The following is a 12,568-nucleotide window of genomic DNA, read 5'->3' on the forward strand; positions in this document are numbered from 1 at the left end:
ATGTCAGCAAGTTGTCCTTCTGTAAACACATAATCCAACATGATGATCTTTTCTTCAATAAGTTCTCAGATAAAATGATAATGAATGTCAATATGCTTGGTTTGAAAATGTTGAACATGATTTTTGAAATATTGATGGCACTAAGGTTGTCACGGAAGAGAGTCGTTGTGGATTGCTCAATCCCATAATCCAGTAGCATTTGTTTCATCCTAAGGAGTTGTGCACAGCAACTACCTGCAGCAATATATTCAACCTTGGCAGTGGACAGAGATATTGAATTTTTCTTCTTGCTCTGCCAAGAAACCGAACAATTTCCAATATAGAAGCAGCCATTACTGATTGATTTGTGATCATCTATATTTTCAGCCCAAACAGCATCGAAGTACCCAGCAATGACTGTAGATGTTTCAAATGGGTACCACAAACCGAAGGTGGTTGTTCTAATCACATACTTGATGATCCTTTTAACAGTGAATAGGTGTGATTTCTTTGGATCTATCGTGTACATGCACCTACGCTTCTGATTCTGCGAGTCCTTCGATGTCACTGAACTTTTCTCGATGTCATCGAGGAGTCATTTAATTCATCGACTGACTTATCTAAGAGAAGAATATGACATTGATCTATGCACTTCGATGACCTTTCAGATATGCATATCATAGAATATTTTCTTATCAGCTTGTATACACAACAAATTTTGTAGAAAAAGTTGTGAAACCACAATTATAAGCATCAGCTATGCTTATGCACAAAAAGGAGTTTTTAAGGTATAGAAACCTCAGATATATCATGATAATTGCCAAAAATGCATCATTTCACACATCCATCCAGGTCTTGATGCCATGACCTGGACTTATTTTCCACGCTCAATTGTTACTGGGCATATGGATCATCATTTTTGATGACATAGCAGTGAGCATTGGTGCGAAGACCCTTCATAATTGGTTTTCCTGATAAGTCCAAGATCTTGCACTATAGCTTTTCGAATGTAACCTCATGCTTGTTGTCACATATTTGAGAAATGCTTAGAAGGTTGTGTGTCAACCCTTCTACCAGGAGAGCATTCTCATTTTTGAGCATTTCTAATCTAACAATAGTCTCATACCCCATTACCTTAGCGGTGCTTCCGTCTCTAAATGTGACCATCCTATCATCAAGATTTGAATAATTTGCGAGAAGGGATTTGTCACCCGTTACATGCCTTGAGCAACCGCTATCTAGGAACCCCTTAGTATTATTGCCTATTTTTGAAAATGAGTGAGTCACAAGGCAATTTCTTTTATTTTTCACTACCCTTTTTCTGACAGTTTTTCTTGAAGACGTTGTTTTTACTTCACTTATGGGTTTGTCAGGACACATTTGGTAATTGAATCACATTCCCTTAATTGATCAATTTTTCTGATTTAGTTGGGCCACTTGATTCAATAGTTTATCCGTTCTCTTTGTCATTCTTGGTGGAGACAGATGTTTCTTACCTCCTGCCATGTACCTTGTTGGACTCTTGACTTGAGTCCTTCCAATTGTAATGCATTCAAATTTGTAGTGGCCTGAGTCTCCACATAAATGACAAACAAGAGTGGCCCTGGTTCTAGTTCTTGATGCAGCAGATTTCTCAAGTGTTTGTGCTGCATTTTTGGAGCTTGGTTTGCCTTTTACATATCCAACCCACTCTTGTCTTTACTAGGTCTTCCCATCCCTAAAAGTCTTTCTAATTTGTCACTACTCTGGGAAAATTTGTAGTTTAGCTCAACAGATTTTCTAGATTGTTCTGCATCAAATTTAAGTGTATGATTTTCATTCTTTCAGTAGTTCAATCTGTTTGATCAATTTCAAGGATTCAGATTTTAGGGATAGATTCATTCTTTCCAGCTTCTCATTTTTAGAGTGGTAAGGCTGCATATTGTTGATCACATGTGTATTAATTTCCAGTCTTTTAACTAGATCTACTTACAGCGAATTATTCTCATTTTTTCTCATTCCAAGTTTTTTAAGGATATGAATGCTATGTTTATAAGGTCGATTATAGGCATCCTGCAATTTATCCTTCTCATCTTTTTCTTCTTCTTTGTCATCATTAGATGGAAATGACTCTTTGATTTGAGGTTCATCAATTTTCTCATTTAATACTGGGATGTTTGTGGATGTGGAGGTCATGAGTATTTTCAATGATTTTCAGTCTCCCTTACTTTTTTAATCACTGAAGTCAGTGTTTAATTCTTCAGTGTCATCCCAAGTAGCTGTCATGGCTTGTCCTTTAGTTTTCCTGCAAATTTTTAGACCAGAACTTTCTTTTCTAATCCACCCATGGAATTACAAATGAGATTCAGTTTTGTAACAAATTCCATGAAGGTCTCATCATCCACCATTCTGATGTGTTCAAATTGATATGTTAAGAGTTGTACCTAGGACCTTTTTACTGTGCTTTCCCTCATGGGTTGTTTCCAATAGACCCCAATGCCTCTTTAGATGTGCCGCATGAATACTTCTTAAGACACAACACAGTAAATAGCATTCATTGCTTTTACTTCAGATGTTTTTTTTCTTTCTCGAATGCAGTCCACATTTTGTTGGATTTAGGTTTGGAGATAGTTGTGCCATTTTCAGGAACAATTTGATCGCTCGGTGGCACATATCCAGTTTCAACTATGTCCAAACATCATGATCCAAACAGTGCATCCTAGACTTCCAATAAGCATAATTTGAACTGTCAAATACTGAAGGTCTAGAGACCGATGAGCCCTCTCCTTTGGCCATATTCCCAACTTCAGTCAAGATCACTCTCTAGGCGGTGAAGCCCTTAAGAGAGACCCACTCTGATACCAATATGAAATTGCGGTGAAGACCGCTTTAGTTGAAGTAGGAATATGCCAATATGTCCTAGAGGGGGGTGAATAGGACTTTTCAAAGTTTTTATAATTTATTTAAAATCCTATTACACTAATCCTAACACCAAGCCTATATTAGGATTACTCAAGAGTAACTCTACTGGCTTCCAAGCCCAGTAGAGGATCCAAAAATAAACTATTTAAGAGATGAATAATATGCAAACTAGTTTATGATGGATATGACTGTGTATGTTTGTGAGGTGTGATCTCAGATATTCAAATATGAAAATATTAAAGTAAATCACACAAACAGAAGAATAGCAATCTCAAACACAGTCATTTTTATAGTGGTTCGACTACTTGTCTAATCCACTCCCGGTAACCGCACTCAACCCTTGAGTGTACCGGATTTCACTAAGGAGGTTTCACAGCGATTCACATCAAACTTAAGGTTTTAAATCAAGTTCACCTTCAACCTTTACAACCTACACTAAGGCTGACTATTTATGCTCTCACGAGCAAGGGTCAACATGACACACCCACTTTTAGGCACACTAGCCAAGGATCTTCCATAAGACCCTATCAGAGGTTTTACACAGCTTACCTCAAACCCAAGGTTTTAACTGGTTCACCCCTAACCAGATGTTTATGCTCTCCACAGAGTAAGGGTCCACACAACGCACCCACCATATACAATCCCGCTGGAGGCCTCCTAGAGGACTTGCAAGGGTGAGAAACACCTTAGACCCAATCCTATAAAGGAATGATCAAAGGGTCCTCTGGACTCTGATAACTTACAAATAAGTGGATGAGTCCCATTCAGCACGTTGATGAAGATCTCCTCCTTTATTGATGAAGAGTCTTCTGCTCCCTTGAACCGCAACTCAGAAGATATATCGATATATGGCGACGGGTTGGGTCAAGGTTATGATGGAATCCTACTCTCAAATATTTTCCTATAAAGGAGATAGAGTGATTCCAATCATCTTTGCATTCAAGGCATCCCAGCTTAATGATATGTCATTAAGGTACAGCTAGAGGATCCTTGGATGCGAAAGTTCATTCCCCGATCCACTATATTGAATATCAATGATGAGGGTGGATTGGAGGATGAACTTCCTTAAGAGAAAGGGTTTTGGGTAAATAATCTAAAGTTAAACACTCAAAAGTACTCTATTCTTTCTCTCCCAGCAACAATAGACAAGCTCTCTTTATATAGGCAAAAGGTTCCAACGGATATAAAATAGTCATATTTATGACAGACTTCAATATCATCGAGTAGGGTCGTTATCATTGAGCGTATACTCTCGATTGTATCGACTGGCCACTCGATGACATAAACTCAAATGTCATACGCTTTTGAAACCTATTGCCAGCTGGTCGAGGGAATCGAAACACATGTCGATGTCATCGGATTTCGAACTCTGATTTCATCGATGCGAGGTTCGATTCCTCGACATTTGAAAAATGAGAGAGACTTGCTTCGAAATTTTTCAGGTCAACAGATATGATCGAGGGATACTCGATATCATTGGAATTTAAATATCGATGATATCGAAGGTCGTGTCGATGCATCGATAAATCCAAAGGATTTTCTAGTAAGCTTGCTGGACAAGTTTATGTCCATTCTCGATGCCATCGATCCGGCCCCGATATCATCGATATTTGAATATTGATTCTATCGAGTAACCCTTGATCTAAAATAAAAACCACCTTAAAAAATTGTTGCTGGAGAACTGAGTCCAAGACCGATATCATCGAAGGCCTTCCGATATCATCGAGAATTGAATTCCGATTATATCGATGGTACTACGATATATCCATGGTCTTCATGATTTTCCTATAAAAAATAGGGACTCGGATACTCTGCTGTCAATTATATCAAGTCTACTTCGATAAACTCAATTTTCAAATATCGATGATATCGATAGGGGTAGCGATACATCGATAATTCCATCCAGATTAATATGTGGCTGCTGGACATCTTTGGTCCTCATTTCGATGGAATTAATTTTCCATCGAGGACATCGATAGCGCACATCGATTTTATCGAACTTGATATCGATAAATTGACAGAGCTAGAAAACTTAGAGATTTTCTGACTTTTATAAAAAAAAATTTCTAACCCAAAAACCCTATGATATTCTAATAGATTTTAAGGGTTTAATTACCTGGTGTTTTAGGACATGGGATGTGAGGCTTAGATTTACCTGTGGCAAGCATGTGCACACATCCGGTTAAGGCAGACGCTTTGAATTGATCTTCCTATAAGGTTCTATAGTCTAGCTAACTCAACACTCACGGTAATTGACAAACCAGGGCACTTTCATTGACGACCCTAGATGGATCCCCGCTTGGGTTAATGATATAAAGGGAGGTACCTTAGCTTCCCAAACCTAATGTATGAATAAGCCTAATTAAGTACTTAGTTAACAGGTCCATACACTGCTTTGCATGTGTTTTGGCAAGGAAGTGCACGTTTAGGAAATTTGCCATGCGCGAATGGTTGATGAAGTCGCTAAGGGAGTGTTGGCAAGGGCACACATCATTACTGCATACCATCCCTGCATTAACCAGAGTAGTTAGGAAATGTTTGTTGTATTGCTTTATCATTACAACTTGATTGAATTGATAACATTTAACCTTTTCCTTATAGTACCACTGAGTTGATCACTCACTCCCACTCTAGGACGGTGTTTTAAAACACTAACCGGACTCTGTTTTAGTTGCAGATGACGATGAGGCTTAGGCAATGGAGCCAGAATTCTTAGACGAGGAGGAGGATTTCTCCTATGTGCAGCTCTCAGGCGGGTCTATGTAAACCTAGAGCTACGTCGCCGAGATTACAGGGTCATGTAATAGTTAGACACTTATGTTTTGTCATTTCATTGATTTTGGAAATAATATATATAAACATTCAGCCCAGTTACATACTTATACTCTGGAGGTTGTAAATCTCTTACTTGTTCAAATATGCATGTTACAGTCTTCCGCTTGCTTAATCAAATTACCTCTGGAGTATGATATGTCATTTTGGTGTAATCACACTCATGTTTAATGCACTAATATGGACAACATTTAAACATCATTATCCATATTGTATAAGTGATGCATTGGATCTTGGGAGTTGAGCTTTGCTCGACCCTCAAAATTCGGGGCGTTACAAGTTGGTATCAGAGTATGATTTGGATTAAACTGGACCTGGGTTATGATAACACGATGCACTCTGATGCAAGCTGACTTAAGCAGGGGCGATAAAATGTAGAAATGATCGTAGGATCCAAGGTTTTGCCAATGGATGAAATCGACCATTGAACGTAGCTTGTATGCATCCGAGATCATGTGAAATGATCTCAATCCTTTTTTAGGTCATCAACTAATGGGTTTAAGCTATAAGTCGATGAATTTCAAACTTAAAAAATGCCACAAGGCATGAATATGCGCAAGTTGGACTGAGGAAATACATCACACGGGCGTAGGGGCCCAAAGCATAAATTTTGGTGGGACCCAAGGGGTCCCCCACACATGTATGGTACCCCGGGAGGGGGTGGCCACCGCCGGCACCTCCAGAGAGGTGAGGTGACACCGCCCTGATGGCGGCGCATTGCCCGTACCTCCAGCGGGCCACGACTGGCTCGAGGTTCCGGTGGCCCACCACCCTCCACACATACATGTGGGCCCTGTCCACATGTGGTGCTACTCTATTTCTTCCCCTTTACCTCATTTTTCCCCATTTTAAGCTTCCAAACCCTCCAAACCCCTCCAAAATCCAACTTTCTCTCTCAAATCTCCCTTCCATACACAAAGCTTCTTCTTCTTCTACATTTCACACCCACCTCCATCATTTTCCTCAAAACCCCTCTCATACAACTCTCCATCTTCCCATTTTCCCACCTATTTGAGCACAAAATCTCTCTTTTGTGTCTCATAATCCCCAAAACCCACAAACCCATCTCACCCTTCAAGTTTCTTCACTTCCATGGCTCTTTTTGAGCTAGTTACCACTACTTTCTCCATCTCCGCACTCCTTTCCCTCATGGGGAAGAAGAGGCCGTCCGCGGATGAAGCCAGGCCTAACCGCCCTACCTGTTCAAGGAAGAAGACGAGCGCCGAGGCTAGCGTAAGTGTCGATCGACAGTGAAGGTCAAAACAGTATCTTGACCCGCGGATCCCCATAGAAAGATCTCTACCGCCGGTCATCGAACTTGGTAAGTTCCATAACCGTAAAGTGGTATTCGAGGCTCATGTGGATGAAAGGCTTTTTGGGTTGTACCCAATGATGGACATGCTCCTGGAAAATGGATGGGGTCCCATATTTGAGGGAAATACTCATGCGAGTGAAGACTCCATTCAGGCCCTCTATGCTCATATACAGAACCCACTTTTGGAGCCCCTTCTGTTTATTATCCCTTTGGGGAGAGAGGAGGTCATAGTCAATGTATATGTGGTGGCTCGTATCATAGGAATGGAGCGTGGAGTTGTACACGCCAGTGAGAAGAACCGCGCTAGTGAATAAGAAAGAAATCACCACACACGTTTTCTTTGTGGCCAGCTTGAGCGGTGGAGGTGAGGAAATAACCTTGCATCGACCAAAATGACAAATGATTTTCGCCTACGCCACCACATATTTACGTATAACGTATATCCCAGGTGGAGTACCCGCACAAAGTATACTCAGCTCATGGTGGATTTCTTATACAGAGCTAGTCAGGGAGACAAGTTATGCCTGCCTACATTCATCTTGTCTCAGATTGTGGGTACTGCACAATCTACAGGGGGAAATGCCTCACTTCCCTTCGGTCGACTTATTTGTAAGATCACTCGAAATTTTGGCTTATGACTCCATATGGAGAACCATGCCCCGATCCATATCATTAGTGACACTACACTCAATAATATGGGCATAGGCCCCTGGCAATGACAAGCAAGGCTTGATGAGTCCGGGGATGAAATTGAAGAAGAGAGTGAAGAGGAAGAAGGCAGTGAAGAGGAAAGCAATGAGGAAGGAAATGATGAGGAAAGCAGTGAGGATGAGGAGGAGGCCCAAGGTTCAGATTAGGGACATCCTACTGTTACTCGTGAGGACCGCCATGATTGGGCCGCCTTAGAAGCCCACATGGCCAAAATTGAAGAGAATCAGGCCTACCTAAAACAGAAATTCAAGAGGATGTCTCCCACTCTAAAGACCCTCCTGTGCTGTATACAAGATAAGGGTGCACCTCCACCTTCACCAAGGTTGAACGACTAGTCATATATTGTAGTTGTCTTTTGGTTTTCCTTATTTCTTATTTTTTTGTGATAGCCTTGGTAGGCTCAGTTGGATGTTGGTGTGCTTAGTGTTTAAACCTTCTTTTAGGTTAGCTTACATGCATTCTCTGTCATGATTCATGTAATACTACATCTCATGTATTGTGACAATTTTGGCTAAATGAAATGCATGAAACTTCCTTTGATATGGAATGTGTGGAATGTTTGGAAAATTGAGTAATGTTGTTCTAAATCTCACACATGTTATACCCTATGTTTTATATAGGGAATGCCTCCTAAAAACACTCGAAACATTACACATCTCGTACTTGGTGGATCGATTAACGGGGCACCTCCCCTGAGCGATAGCCATACGGACCCCAGCTTGGGCCCGGATATTGAGACTATGTTAGTGTCACAGACGGCCACTAGCCCCACTAATGGGCCAACACAAAATGCACCACCGGTTCTGGGACAAAACCCTATGTCTACATCAATGCCACACGTACCTCAGTCAACTCCTCCTCCTGATAGGTTGGAGTAGATGATGTTTTTAATGCTGCAATAGCAACAATTTTTGGCCACTATTGCAAGGGCCATTGCCCAAAACATGAATATGGTCCCGTCAGCACCACCTGTGTAGCCTGCTGGAAATATGAATACTAGTGGCCTTTTTTAGCGCTTTCAGTGTTTCCGGCCTTTCACCTTTGCAGGCACTCACAAGCCTGGGGAAGCCGAATATTGGATAGATCGCATTTCTAAGATGTTGAAGCCACTACACTGCACTGAGACAGAGCAAGTTGAGCTGGTCACCTATATGTTCGAGAAGGAGGCTAGTCTATGGTGGGACAGCATCTTACGAATGGTTCCCACAGGACGTGTGGACGTGGGACACGTTTGAAACACGCTTTCATAGAAAGTATTTCCCCCTTACTGTAATGAAAAGGAGGGTGAATTTCTCCACCTCCGTTAGGGAGGAATGACTGTGCAGAATATAAGAACAGATTCACGGAGCTGGCCAGATATACTCCACTGATCCTAGCAGACAAGTCGATGAGAATGCGGTAATTTTCGGAGGGTCTACGGCCTGATATCCACACGAAGATGTGTTGCGCTAGCATTCCCAATTATGCTAAGCTAGTGAACATGTCTCTGTGAGCCAAGCAAGATGGAGACAAACTATCTCAGACACGTATGCCCATGGGCCCAAGGCCTTGACCTGATTTACCGAACAGACCATTCCTCGGCATGAGGCCACGTGCAGATTCGCCACCCGGGCTTATAGCTTCACCGACCCAGCGAGGCGATCAGATCTGTGGGGTGCACCTACTATAAGAAGATGGGCCATATGGACACCTATTGTTTTACTAAGATGAGGGACAATGGTTTTACGCCGCCTTAGAAGATCAATCGTCAGCTACCGCAAGCTGTATCAGCTCCACCTCTACGATCGGCACTGCCAGCATAACCATTTTATCGACCACCTGTACCTCGAAATAGGCCACCTCAATGACCTATGGCAATGCAACCAAATCGTTCACAACAAGCACGTGTACATGCACTTGCAACTGAAGCATCTGAGTCAGCAACTATAGTGCTTTAGCCTTGAAGTCACAGCCCACATTCAAGGTACACCTGTATTTCTATTGGTGGACACTGGGTCCACTATTTCAATAATATTGTATTCTACAGTCAAGCGATTAGGGTTGAGCACTACCCCTATGGTTTAGGTGAGAGTCCTTACCGTGACAGGGAATTTCTCTAATGCTATTAAATTTTGTAAAGATTGCCCGATAGACTTAGGGAGCAAAATGGTGTGCATTGACCTGATTGTCACCCCGCTGCATCATTACAATGTCATCCCCGGCATGGATTGGCTCTCCAAAATGAAGGTAGAGATTGATTGTGATACCAGATTGGTGACAGCCTGTGGACCTATGGGTACGACCTTTACTTTCGCAGTTTAGGTTAGTTGGCCCTACCGTATAAGTTATTGGAGAATGTTGATGGTCTGACACTTGGGGACATGCCTATAATCCAAGATTTCATGGACGTGTTCAGAACAATACCTAGACTACCTCCTTGGCGCAAGATCTACTTTACTATTGACCATGTGCCTGGTGCGACACCCATTTCCTTACCAACATACCGCATGCCTTCGTGTGAAATGGAGGAGTTGAGGAGACAGATGATCTACTGGATTCAAGTTTTATACGGCCTAGTGTATCTCCTTGGGGAGCACCTGTATTGTTTGTAAAGAAGAAGGACGAATCGCTGTAGTTGCGTATTGATTATCGCAGACTGAATCACGTCATGGTCAAGAACAAGTATCCTTTGCCCAGGATAAATGACCTGTTTGACCAATTGAAAGGGGCACAGTATTTCTTAAAAATTGACCTACAGTCCGGGTATCATCAATACGCGTCAGGGATGAAGACGTGCAGAAAACAGCATTCAGAAACAGTTTTAAGCACTATGAAATTTTCGTAATGTCATTTGGACTGACAAATGCACCGACTGTGTTCATGGACCTCATGAACCGGGTGTTTCAGCCGTATCTGTACCGATTCATCATCATGTTTATAGATGACATTTTGATATACTCCAAGAGTCAGAAAGATCATGAAGAACACCTGTGAGCAGTCTTCGATACTCTCAAGAAGAATCAGTTGTTTTCACAATACTGGAAATGCGACTTCTGGAAAGAGAAAGTCAAGTTTCTGGGACACGTGGTGTCCAAGGATGGAATTACCGTAGACCTTAGCAATGTAGCCGCGGTACAGGATTGGGAACAGCCTGGTTCAGTAACAAAAGTGAGGAGTTTCCTCGGCCTTGCAGGCTACTATCACTGATTCATTAAGGATTTTTCCAAGATAGCCAGACCATTATCTCAACTCACTCGAAAGGATCTTAAGTTAGCCTAGAACGAGAAAGCAGAAGCAGCCTTTCAGGAATTAAATGATAAGCTGACATCCACACCCATGCTAGTATTGTCAGAGCAAGGGGTCAGATATACTATATACACCGACGCATCTTGTGTTGGTTTGGGTTGTGTTCTTATGCAAAAGGATAGAGTGATCGCCTATGCATCACGGCTGTTGAGGAAACACGAAGAAAACTACCCCACACATAACTTGGAATTAGCGGCAGTCATCTTTGTATTAAAGCTCTAGAGACATTACCTCTACGGAGAGGTGTTCGAGCTCTTTTGCGATCACAAAAGCCTCAAGTACATCTTTACTTAGAGAGACCTGAACATGAGGCAATGATGTTGGATGGAAACCTTAAAAGACTTTCAAGTTTGAGGTCTCCTACCATCCTGGCAAGGCGAACCTTGTGGTCGATGCGTTGATCTACAAGAAGACAATAGAATTTATAGCTCCGCTGATGATAGAAGAATGGAACATGGTAGAGTTTGTACAAGACTTCGAACAGAAGCTTACAGTAGAGGTGTCATTCGAGAGCGTCGCACACATCCACGTACAACCACTTATTGATGACCGAATCATTGTGGCTCAGAAAGAAGATAATTTGTTGATGAAGATGAGAAAATGAGCAAGTGACAGTGAAGACTCTGAATGGAGGGTTGGCTTAGATGGAGGTTTAAGATATCGCGGCCACTTATGTGTCTCGAATCTCCATGACTTGAGAAAGGAAGTCCTAGACGCCTCTCACAATTCAAGGATGGTAATGCATTCAGGCAGTACGAAGATGTATAGAGACATGAAGCATTCATACTGGTGGAAAAAAATAAAGGCCCGCATAGCAAATTATGGAACACGTTATCTCACGTGCAACAGGTCTAGGCTGAGCATCGTTGACCTCCTGGTCTACTTCAACCCATGCCCATAGCTGAATGAAAATGGGACTTCATATCTATGGATTTCATTTCCCAATTACAGAAGATGAGGAAGGGACATGTCACGCCTCGAACTTAGAAAACGGGCTCAAAAAATTCATGATCACCGAATCCGGCGTCGACAGCCTCTGTAGTGCCCCATTCTCGAATCCCAGCACTCACATGCTCGATTCCGATCCTGGGATCCTACAAGGAGGATTTTTAGTATGAATTTTTTTTGTAATGGAGCATAACCACAAACATAACTAAGTCACAAGAACAACATCATCACCACATATCCACTAATATAATCATTTGAGTACAATACTGAAAATTAAATACATGCATATAATAAAATCTCCAGAAGCTCTGTCGTACGATCTTGCCCCAGCTCGACTGCATCCTATCGTCACCTACATGCATCTATCATGCAAAAGCTTACAAAAGCTTAGAGGGTGGTGTAAGTGTGTGTGCAAGACAAGTGCTAAGTGTACAATATCAGAGTAATACGAAAATATGTGGTAAGTCCATGAATGCTATCAGTTGTACCAAAGCTATATGATGCAGGCATGAATGCTATCGGCCATACCAAGGCCATACAATGCGAGGCCTATGTAGCCAAATGTCATATGCGAGATGCAAAGCAAGCATGTCAATC

The sequence above is a fragment of the Magnolia sinica genome, chromosome 6 (genome assembly GCF_029962835.1).
Source record: "Magnolia sinica isolate HGM2019 chromosome 6, MsV1, whole genome shotgun sequence".
NCBI lineage: Eukaryota > Viridiplantae > Streptophyta > Magnoliopsida > Magnoliales > Magnoliaceae > Magnolia > Magnolia sinica.